General features: G+C 39.7%; 1 protein-coding gene across 6 annotated transcripts in view; it reads left to right on the forward strand.

Moving 5' to 3' along the window:
* FUT9 (fucosyltransferase 9) overlaps nucleotides 1-12,575 on the forward strand; it is a 33,216-nt gene that overhangs the window by 8,791 nt on the left and 11,850 nt on the right. For all 6 annotated transcript variants that reach the window (XR_010308134.1, XM_064170081.1, XM_064170082.1 and 3 more), the window contains one exon: nucleotides 12,017-12,249. The gene's annotated coding sequence lies outside the window, so the exon portion shown is untranslated. The remainder of the gene's footprint in view (nucleotides 1-12,016; nucleotides 12,250-12,575) is intronic.

Here is a 12,575-nt window from a genome sequence, read left to right on the forward strand (position 1 = left end):
TTCTATGCAAGCACAGAAAGCAGGGGAAATGAGTTACAGCTAGTTTGCAAAGAACTCAAGTTCAATAATTGCTGCATAGAGCATGCTTAAGCAGAGGTACTCCAACCCAATAAAAAGGGACATTCCTGTAAATGCTAGCAGTGTCTAATTAACAGAGAATGATAGCTGAATCTGTGACATACCTTGAATCTTTAGAATTGTTTTCTGTGCCAGGAAACAGGCGTGGGAGGCAAAAACTAAAAGATATTCATCATCGAGGTGCAGTGAAACTTGTCAGTAACAACCTCACAAAGGCTACTACTTCCATCCTTTTATAGCCAATGGCTGCATAGTGTGGGATGATTAATGTAAATCCTGGCTTCTGGGAATGAAAGTCTCTGGTTAGAGTAAGTAGAAGTCTCTATCAAGTAACTGGCAATATTTATCTCATTCTAAGACAATTTTTTCCTGTTCCATAAGTAAGCCTGGCATAGCTATGTGCTCCCAAATACTGAAAATTTGTGCAATGCCCAGATTTGAGAAGGACAAGGTCAAAACACATTTGAAGGGGTGGTCAGCACCACAACAGGAATTTGCGTCAAGAGAGACAGGGAGCAAGTGGTGTAGCTCCCATTGATACCAGTGGAGTAAGGTCTAATTTTTAGAAGAACACAAAGTCCATGTCAGATAGGAGAGGATATCCACTGTTCAAAACCTGTAGAGCTTGGTGTCTGTGACTGAACGTGAAAAACCTACCACCTTGCAATGTTTTTCTCCTAAATTTTTCAAGACGAATTTTCTGACAGCTACATCTGTACTGCTTGCCTAACAGCAATTGTCTGTGTAACTGGAAGCAGAAGAAGAGGTAGATAAGCCTTTGAGGAAAGGCAGCTAAGTGTGCAAATGCTGCTTGTAATTGATACACAAATTTAGGTAATCTAGCTGCATATGTATTTCCTGCTTCATGATTATATTTAGAGTCTTGATACTTACTCTGCTTCCCAACTTTCCAGACTTTAAGTAGTGATCCTTTGATGCAGTTCTCTTTACACAGATTTTATACTGCAGAGCTTTCATATATAACGTTTAGATTACAATCCAACCAAAGCATATTATTTCATCTACCTGCCTTTTTACACAAACAGTTAAAGAGCAGGACAGTATGGAACAATAGTTTGTAGATAATTCACACTTTTCTCACATATTGTATCAAATTTAGGCTTGAGCTCCACAGACTGAGCTTTGTCTGACCTGTTTTCTGCACAAAATTGTTTTGAAGATAGTCTTCAGTTGACCACTCAGAGTAGACCACTTTTTTCCTTGAAAATTCAAGTTCAAGTTAATTTTCTCCCATAATTTTCCTTCATTTTCAACAAAAAGCAAGCTCAAGTAGTTCATATACTATAACTTTTTAAAGGCTTTTCATTCTATGTATTTCATCAGTCTCTGCTGAGTTCATCAAAGACTTCTGCCACCTACAGCACATTTTTATTCTAATGTTAATTTTACTTATTTATAACATTCTGAAATTCCTCTCCTTCCATCCCATTTCCCCAGTTAATTAATTCATTATATTCTGCCCTTACCTCTCAGTTCTTCCACTCTTCTTCACATCAGGTAGCTTCCATGCTCTCTCATGTGTCTTCTCGCCCCTCAGACTGTGGTCATAATGACCTCCTCCTCCTGATGTTACTGTTCCAGTTTGTCTATCCAATTCTGTTAAATCCCCAAGGAGAAATGATAGTGAGTCCTAATCCCCCAGTAACTTGTCGCATCCTCCAAAGACTTGGTAGTGGTAACATGACATCTGAGACTGAGACTGGAAGTCTCTTTCTAGACTGCAGAGGTAAATCACTTCCTTTAGCACTTTGAAACATGTGTAAGGAATGGTAGTGCTTTCCTGAAGCTGAACCCCAAAAAAAAAAAGTTTTGACGGCTGTCAGCCAGCAGTCAAAAAATGTGTCCACACTTTCTTTTTGAAACTGTAGCACAAGCACACCATAGGAGATGGGCAGAGCAAGCAGGAAATTAGAAAGCAGTCAACATGTACAGAGGCTGTGCTGCTGGTTTTCATTACTAGTTTTTTACAGGTTGCAGTAATCACAGATTTTGTCCACATCTTCACAACTCTTGTCAGTATTTATCCCATTTAAGTTTGTACATAGGTTTTAAACAGAGACATTAGTAGTTAATGAATAAATGTTCCACTGATCTCAACTATATCAATTGTCACCACATGTAATCATGAGTATAATCACATGCCAAATAGTCGCAGTGCATTAAAATGCGTGAAAACTGGATAACCCAGAAAAGTCACAGAGTGCCTGTTGGTTTATTTTACTGCTTGTCACAGCTACCGTCATTCTAGGAGTTTGCACTCCGCAAGGATTCGCAGGAGTCTGCTGTTTGTAGCATATCACATGCCGGTTCCACTGAATTTGAAAAATACCTTGCTGGTACTTTATTGTGGCACACCTTTTAATTTTCTGAGTCAATAACATAGCCACAGCCTCTTTCAGAAAGACAGAATCTCATTTCAGTGTTGAGAAATGTGCAGGAATAATAATGCAACTGTTTACTCATAAACTTACTAACAAAATCAACCACAAAGTATAAGGATGATGAGGGCACTGGAACGCTGCCTTATGAGGAGAGGCTGAGGGACCTGGGGCTTTTTAGTCTGGAGAAGAGAAGACTGAGAGGGGATCTAATAAATGTATGTAAATATATGAGAGCTGGGTGTCAAGAAGGAAGGGACAGCCTAGTCTCACTTGTACCCTGTGACAGGACAAGGAGCAATGGATATAGGCTGCAGCACAGGAGATTCCACCTCAACACAAGGGGGAACTTCTTTACTGTAAGGGTCCCAGAGCACTGAACAGGCTCTCTGGAGAGGTTGTGGAGTCTCCTTCTCTGGAGCCTTTCAAGGCCTGTCTGGATGTGTTCCTGTGTGACCTGAGCTAGATTGTATGGTCCTGCTCTGGCAGAGGGGTTGGACTGGATGAGCTCTTTGGGTCCCTTCCAACCCCTGACGTCCTGTGAGCCTGTGAACCTCTGATATGTTATAATTACTAGCATTTGGCTGACCATTATTACAGCAAGAGGTCACGACTCGAATCCAAAGTGATAGTCCAGTTCCCAGCTGAACTGAGAAGAAGCTTGGAACCTTGATTAAAAGAAAAGTAGTTTCTCTGCTTGAACTGAAGATACAGTAAACACCCAGATGAATGAATTAATTATCTCACATTTTGGCTCTGATATTTTTATGAAAAGGAACTGCAAGCCCTCTTGCTCTCAGCTTTATTATGCCTCTTGACTTTTCCTAAAGAACAACAACCCCCCTTCAGATTATCACAGTAAGGCTTTTCACATCCATTTCCTGACTGGATAGATTTCACCTAAATAGGCAGAGTCAAAATTTCAACCAGATGCCAGAAAGTGAGGGTGTGTAACTTTACCAGGGAGAATTTCATTTCCTGAAATAGACGCAATGCCTGCTACAAACAGGAGGGAGGACCTCGTTAGTTGTTTTTTAAACTGTAAAAGAGTACGATGGCAAGTGTCACCTGGAAAGGAGCAGACACAAAAATTACAAACATAAATAGAAAAGAGTTAGATGGTTATCAATTCCAGTTCTTCAAGTATCCAGAAATGGTAAACGAAGTGGTGTCAGATGTTATATACAAGTTACAAAAGCTGCTTTTAAAGGTACATGTTACAAAACAGCTCCAGGTACAGCTAGTCTCGGATGACTTTATTTTCTGGGATTGATACTGCTACAACTGATATGAATCAGATAAGAAACATGAGTAAACTGAAATAAACTTTTCACTCATCCTGCTAAGAACGCAGCAAAATATAAAGGAATACCAGACAAGACAGTAGTCAGTCAAGGACAAGAACAGCCGTAGATTTCCAGGTTGCAGTACTGAATACCCTCATCATTGAAGGTAGAGTACAGAGTAATTTTGACCTTTTCTTCTACATTTTTTCTCAAGTACTCATTTTGCATTTTGCTTTTTGGCAGCAAATTCTTTTCAGCACTTTTGTTCAGTCCTGTGGCCCACAGCAACATTCTTTAATTAATATCATGGGACCTCTGCTGGGGTGATAGGTCAGTCACTGTCATCTGTGGGATATGGGTCAGATTTCTTACTTCTCTTTGATCTACTTGTACTAACTGGTGAGATCACAGAAACTGCAGTCTTTGATTGATAGATTTATTAATATCAAATTTTATTTCATGGTATGAGAAGATACAAAAAGGAATCCTAATCTGCCAGTTTACATCCCACTGATGTTACATTTTCAAACATAGGACATAAAAAGACAACAGGTGTTTTTCTCCAGTAGAATATAGTAGGCAAAAGGGGCAGGGGGGGGGTGTGTGTGTGTCTGTTCTTTCAGAAGACTAGAGATTTCAGATACAGTTTTGACAAACTACAATTAATATATCTTAAAAGATAAAGGGAGAAAAGAGAGCTAAGAAAATGTTAGTCTCCTGGAGTAGTCATCATGTTGTAGAACTATGTTTGATCCATCACTTTCTTTTGCATTTTAAAGATTATTGTAAGTTGCAAAGAAAAAAAACATGAGAAGCTGTTTGTTATATGAAAAGGAAGACAAAGAGGTCTGATTTGTATTAACAAGGAAACACTGCTCCACTCATCGCTGCAAGAGGCAGCCTTTTTTCCTGAATTGTCTAACATCTGCTCAAACACTTCCCTTTCAGTTTCATCAATATGCAAATCTTGAGCCTCGGGGCCGTTGCAGATGTTTTAGGATGGGCACATGGTGCTGGTGGCTGCAAAGCTGATTTCACGCAGTTGTGCTGTGCCTCTGGGAACCTTTCCTGCTATGGGGAAAGACTGCCTTTTCTCTGAGAAATGCTCTGTTTTCTGAAATACAAGCTACACAACAATGGCAATAATATAACTAAACCATAAAAATACCATAATGGATGAAGTAAGAATTTAGTAAGAAATTTCTACTATTTATGGAGACTGAGAAATCAACTTCTCTAGGAGGCAAGGACCAGCATGTGCACGACTGCCACCTTCTTTTCCAAGTGCAAATGGGATTTTCTTAACCTTTACTTCCATAACAGAAACATCTAGACAATCAGACAAGCAATATATGGTGTAGAACAAAACATTGTGCAGGAGACACGTCTTCCCCTGGGGAGAGGAATAAAAGAATAAACATGTAACAAGCATAAGTCTGATTGCTTAATGCACTACTGAAAGACACTCTAAACTGCTGGTATTCTATACAGAGATATACAAAGTATAGTAAATGTACTACATAACGTGGCAAATAATCTACCAGATTCTGAATCACCCCAAATTAGAATGAATTTTAAGAGCAGTTTCATGTACAGTTGAAGAAGGTAACAAGATCTTGTCATAAAGGCAATTTTGCATTTACCTTTCTAATAAACATAGGTACAAAAAAACCATTCCTGGCCTCTTAAAAAGAATTCCTTAGCAGCACCAGCAACTGGCAGGTTGTCAAAGGCAATCTTGACTGACAGACAGTAGAGAAATCCTAAAGAAGAGAGGTCAGGATACTGTCCTCCTCCTCTTCCTCCTCCTCCTCATAATCTAACTGTTTCGTAGCAACCTTTTAGTATCATCTCAGTTATGTTTCCATTCCCATAAAGACTGCAGCAGGAGCAGTTATCAACTGCTGCACTTAGAAACAACCCATCCAGGAACAGAGACCAGCTAGTGGAAGCTGAACTGAAGGAAAAGAGAAGTTACTTCTGTGCTCAGCAGAAAGCTCTTGGAAATACTTGCTGCCAAACAGATGGAATGTCCATCTCTGTTTGAAAATTCGTATTTACAGTTGGTCACTTGCAGTCTGCAGTTTATAAGCACTGTTTTCTTAAGAGTAGACTATTTCAGCCAGAAGGGACCTACATGACTATCTAGTCCAACTGCCTGACCAGTTCAGGGCTGAACAAGTTAAAGGATGTTATTAAGGGCATTGTCCAAATGCCTCTTAAACTATGACAGGCTTAGAGCATCTACCATCTCATTCACAGTATGACCACCCTCCTGCTAAAGAAATGCTTCCTAATGTCTAGCCTAAACCACTCCCACACATCCTGTCAATGGATCCCAGAAAGACCAGCACCTCTCCCTCTACTAGCCCTCCTCAGGAAGCTGCAGTGGTCTCTCTGAGAGCGTGATTTTGTACAAACTTCGCACAACTGCTGAAATACATGGAATATTATTTAGAAAGTTCAAACATACCTCTCCTAAAGTCCACTGGATTTTGGTGTAACAGCTTATTCCCTAGGGAGCTGAATTATTTATTGATTTGTTAAGGAGAACAATGATCTAAATGCAAGAACTCAAGTGTCTGTAATTGAGATTCAGTTGGAGGGATATTAACCTACTCACTAGATTCCCTTGCAGACACTTAAACTGGCCCCAAGATTAAAAGATATGCTTTTTCATTTGGTTCTTTCACTGACAGAAAGTACATTTTAAGAATGAGGAGGCATAACTCTTTCATGATTTTTGAAAAATAATGTTCTAAAATTTATTTTTAAAATTGTCTGATACTTGCTTACTTAAGACCATAACCTAGGAAGTAAGCACCTCTGTAGCTAATATTCAGTAACGTGACTTTCCCAGCGTATCATATTAGAGTAGAAGTTCTAGGAGAGAAAAATGATGAAGGAATTTCAAGAACTAGGAAAAAAATACTAATTGGTATGCTTTTTAGTCTGAGCTTCCAGAGAATTCAGCACATTTTCCTACAGTAAAGAAAAAAATATTGTAAATTATATGCCCTTAGCCTTTAAAAATAACTTTCTGTCAGCAAGATCAGTGTTCTATGAGCATCTCCTTATACTGTCAGTTCCTCTGAGTAATCGAGGCTGTTAAATTACCTCTTAAAAATTATTTTCTCTCACTGATAATGGGAGCATCTCTAGTCCCCAGAAGAATAAACCATATTAAATGGACTCAGTCTGGAAGCACTGCCTGCTTCAGTAGTGTGTGAAAAACTATGTGAGACAAGTGTTCACATCTGTTTGACTTCTGCAAGATACAATTAACTGAATTCCCATTTGGGCAGTTTGAGCAGTTCCCTTTCTTCAGATGGTTGGTGAGTCCTACAATGATTCTTGCTTTGATGCTGCTTCCATGCATGATTAGCAAGGCTTCGTATGTTCTGCACAGTCATTTACCTGGATCTATACAACTTGGCACTGCTAGATGGTAGGTTTATGTACCTTTAGCCCCACTGAAAGAGTCACACCATGGAGACATCGTGTGGGTTCAGCTGTGCTGTGCTAGGATTCCTTCTTCTCTGTATTTTCATCTGCAACTCCAGATGTGTTCAAGATAGAATTTGTTATACACAATGCCCTATGCATCTCTTGCATTCTGCAAATTTCAATACCAGTTATAAAATTTCCTTGCTACAACAGAATGATTCTTCTCTATTTGAGCTCATACTTTTGAATCCCTTATGAACAAAAAGAACAAATTCAAGCTCAGGGAACAGTATTATTAAAACTTCCCTTTTCCTAACATATTAATTTTCCCTCTATCTTCCTCCTTTCTCTTTCCATTTCCAATTCTGTAGCTTAGTTCCCATGTGCTCTTACCTGTCCTCATTTCTGTTTGGGAGTTTTTGGGTTTGGGGTTTGTTGTTGTTGCTGCCTCTTTCCCCCCCCCCCTCCCCCCATTTCCATATGTTGTTTGCTCTGTCCTTTGCCTTTATGTATTTCCTTTGTCTTTCTCCAGGGCATCTTTTACAAAAATTAATTGTAGCAGTATAATTTAGACCTACTCAGCTAATTTCACCATAAGGTTACCAGAAATATGTGGAAATGTTTTTATGTACATTAGCAGAAATGGTCAGACTTTGTTGTTGTGATTCTATCTGTTTTTAAATATCATCTCCTGTTTGTTTGAGGCAAACAAAATGCGAATTCATCAGAAGCTCAGGACTCTCAGTGTCTAGACTCAAATTCAAAGTACTCTTTTGTTATGTGTGTTTATAGTGGACTGGTTGCATGTGGTGGGGCCTCTTTTTGTTTTTAGTAAAAGATAAAACTATATATTCCACACATTACAGCTTCATTTGACCAGTCAAAACCTGCAAGCATTAAGATTCCAGTGGTCTTAAATCTGGTTATAGAACTTGCCTGAGAATATTTTTAGTGAAGGCTGAAACAAGCCCTATCACCAGCATAACTGGATATGGCTTTTGGATGATTTGATTTATGATTGCTTTGAAACCCAGATGAAGATATCCATGACAATTACTTGCCAAGAACCAAAACTAGACTGAAAGAAAGGTGTGGAGAAAGAAGCAGCTTTCAGACAGATATGAGTGGGATTTTGTCATTGGTGAGTTTCCTGAAACCCTTGAGCATCTCACCTAAACTGCTCTTTTAGAGGGTACTGTTGCCAACTGCAATTAATACCCCTCTGGTAAGTTAATTGCCAAAAGTGTCAATTAAATCTTTGTGCATCTTGGCTTGCTTTTAGACACAGCCTCCTACACAAAACATGTTTTTACTTTGCTATAGGCTGCTGTACTTCTAGTGAAATAATATCCTGAGCTTGTGCCATTGACTTACACGCTGCGTGTCCTATTTCTGTCAGCAGATTTATGCATTACTGACAGTAAGCACAGACCATAACCACATATTTTTCCCTTATCATTTTAGTGGAGTAAAATTAATGTGTCTGCTTAAAATTTCGTCACAGAGTGACAGGGACAGCAGTGCCACTACAAGGGAGTAGTAGTTGGTTTTGCAAATTACCTAAGGGGCTTCAGATGGTCTTTCAATTAATTGAAAATAACTTCTGAGTGTAGATTACAACACAAAATGAAGTTATTGAGACAAAATGCCTGCATGCCATTTCAGGTTTATCCAGTAACTTGACAGGCCTGCTGAATTGGGGTTTCTTGAGCATATGGCAAGGATTCAAGAAATTTCCAACCTAGCGTAGAAGTTTGAGACAGTACTTTACACATTGCACTGCTGGAGGCAGCAATCTGTTGGAATACACATAGTACTACAGGCCTGATCCCAAAGAGTGTGTGCTTGCCGTTGTTGCATTATTACCTGCACATTTGAAAGATGTCACCAGAATTACCTTTGTGAATGCATTTACAGGCAGATCTTTACACCTCCTTCGAAGGCGCTGAGGGTGCCTGCACAGTGGCAGAAGTATAAATATACAAGCAAAGTAAATGGCAAAATTGTTACACATGCAAATTTATTTTAAAATTAAATTTTTAGCAAGTGCAGGAAAATAGGATTGAGAGTATATTAGACTATCTGAACATAATTGAACCGAATTTAATCATCTTAAATAACACACAAGTGCAGTCATATTCCAGCATCTATCAACTGCACACAAGTTCTCTTAAGTAGTCCTCTACTTTCTATTTAAATACTTGCACCATAGACATTGAATGAATGTTTGTCTGGCTTTCAAATAAACATCTTACAGACAGAAGGCTACCTTCAAACCATAAAGAATCTTCTACATATTTCATGAGTGCTTGAACAAGTGTTCTGCATGTGTAGTGACACCTCTGAAACCCCAATCTAACTCACTTTTTAAAAGTACTCAATTTCTGATCTTCAAGCACAGTTTTTTTCTTCTGATGTATCAGTTGCCAATAACAGACGTCCCTGAGAGCTCACTAGGAGCCACGAGCACAGAAATAGCTTGCAGGTACACGAGCTGTGCCAATGCCCCATCAGACACCCAGTGTGAGAGACGATTCCCTTCCTTGGGCTAGCAGACCAGACCTTGACGCATTTCACCCATGCGTTTGCAAAGAAAAAAAAGAAACATAGTTAATCATTCTTTGATTCTTCGTGGCTTTGTTGCTGTGGTTGTTGTCTGTGCTTCAAAACCATATTGGAATTCTGAAAAGGATTTCCCAACTCCTTCCCCTCATTGTTTGTTGGTTCAGCTTTCATGGAGATTCAGGTACGCAGAAACTCTTTTCCTTTCCAAGAAGAAATAGTCAGAGGTTTTGTGTCAAAACTTTCACAGAGTTTCATGAGGGTATTCAGCTCCAAGCCAAGGTGAGGGCTAGACCACACTGGGGTTTTGCAGTATGAACCCTCCCCACATTGTTCAGTGAGGCCTTTTGCAAAACAACCTGAACTCCTACAGCAATTTTCAGGCTTTATAAAGGTGGGGATAAGACTGCCTGGCAGATTTTATTTCCAAGACATAGTAAATAACTATGCATTAAATTTTTAGTGTAGTGGTAAAAAAAAATATTAATTCATTATGGAATGAATCAGGACCAGAATAATGTATGAGAGTAAAATCCAACAGTTGGACATCATAATGAACAGCTTTAACTTGTACTGCAAATGTCTCTCTTTTAAATGAGAACAAAAGGAAGACAATAACCTAAGAAACAGTAAATAGCTTGAGTTTTTCAAAGTAAGCATGATGCCTGCACTAACTGCTGATCGCTTTGTACGCTGTACCGTCAGCAGCCCATGCAGTACAGCATTCATTCTGTGTTCTAACCCTGAGTTGCATTATATTTCTCAGCTTGTTACACTAGTAGTTCCAGCTCTCAGTTCTTCCTTTTGTTACATACACAAAGAAACACTCCAAGAAATTTAACACTAGTTAAATGCAATTTTGTTTTCTTAGAGAGGTGTGCAGTTTAAGAGGCCTAGGGATTGTTATTTTTGCTGGTCTTACAATATATACACTAGCTAAAGTATATATTCTGTTTAAATATGCTTTCAGTCTTGCTATTTAATGTTTTGGGAGATTATGGTGTTTGTGTGTGCACAAATGCTTAAACAGAATCCTAAGGAATGATTCTGTATTTTCTTTGTATGGATATTGTTCTTTTTCTCTCTGTGTGTCCAAACACTCTTTATAGCGACTTACTAATCAGTTTGCTCTAACCAGACAAAGCACATCATTTAAGAGTCTCTGACACCTGTTAGCCTCCCTCTTTAAAATGTTCAGCATCATCAGCAAAACTCACCTCGAAAATATAGCTGTGTGTGTGCAATGAGAAATGATTGGTGCTATTCTTCCATTTTCCCAGCTGTGCATGAATTTAGTGTCAGCGTCATAGAATTGACCAGGTTGGAAGAGACCTCCAAGATCATCCAGACCACTTAATTACTTCTTTGTTCAAAATAGTCAAGAAAGTAAATTCACTTGGATGATTTCAAAAACCAATGCCTATCCTGCACTTGTGAGGGTAAGGGGTGGAAAAAGGCTTATTTGCAGAGAATATGGATATAATTGAGACAAATAGGCCTGAAAAATCATCACCTCTCCTCTTCTGTGTTAGCAAATGCTCTTCTCCCTTCCAGCCACGGAGCAGTGTGCAACTGATTTGTGTGTCTCAGCTGCTTGCTTTCTCTCTAGGAGAGCTGTCTCTCTAATGAATGATTCATAGTTCTGTTTTGAACGTACTTCTTCCCTTGATCTTGTTTTTTCTTGGGATATCTGCTCTCTTAACTCCTGCTTCTCTCTCACAGGGGAGGTATCCTGTAGCTCCTGGGAATCAACACTGTTCGTTTTCTACACTGCTCATTATTTTTCTTTCTTGCATTTCTCTTTCTTGCATCCCCACAGAGCCTTTTCAGTGGTTTTGAAAGAAGTGTGGACTGGCCTGTGGTGAATAGCTAGGATGAACTTTATCTTCAGGAAGAGAAGACGCACATTCCTGGCATAGATAAAGCTTGGTACTAAGCTATGGTGGTTAAGAACTCTCTTTTCTGTACCTAGCACAATATGGAAAGACACCCCTCACTTTGCAGAATACTATGGGTCATAAAGTAGATGGACTGTGGACAAGCCAGTGGGGAAATTAAGCTAAAAAAGGCCCTGTCTGCACGTCACCAAGGCTGGCAACGCTGCTGAGGTTCCTGACAGTTTTGTGTGCATGTGTTTCGTGCCAAGGAGGGCATGAGGAGTACTCATGACCCCTCTATGACAAACCTAAAAGTTCACGATTGGAAAGCGACACAGAATAGGATTTATTCTTTTGTATGTTTCAGGGCCAGGAGTGGGGAGAGATGTGGGATCCCTCCAGTATGAACAGCAGTGCATACCCCTGCCATTCTGACAGACTCAGTGTCCCTTCTACTGTACAGTGACTGCAAAGGGGGCACTGAGCTGCTGCCTGAGCAGCTGAAGAGTGGCTGCATGAGGAGAAGAGGACGGATGACAATCTCACAGGAGGGTTGGGGCTGCTGAGCCTGGAGCTTCTCAAAAAGCAGCAGTACCCCAGGTAACAATTGACAGGAAGCTTTACCTTTAGCATTTGAACACAGGGACATTGTTTTTCTTGTTGTCCCTATGGTATGGCTATTTCCCAGCTTGCAAGACAGGTTTCAAGATGGGGAGTTTCTTTCACTCACTTATTTAGCAATTCTTTGCAGTTTTAGACTGCCAGCTTATGTTTTTATCAGGTACATTTCATAAGAACCTGTGCTTAGTATTATCACTGAGCACAAAGCTGGAAGGAACCAATTGAGGTCATATAACCTAGCCCCAGGACCTGGGGGCAGAATCTGATCTCTCACTGCCCAGTGCTGCTTGTCTAACCTGGTTTTA

This window comes from Pogoniulus pusillus, chromosome 33 (assembly GCF_015220805.1).
Source record: "Pogoniulus pusillus isolate bPogPus1 chromosome 33, bPogPus1.pri, whole genome shotgun sequence".
NCBI lineage: Eukaryota > Metazoa > Chordata > Aves > Piciformes > Lybiidae > Pogoniulus > Pogoniulus pusillus.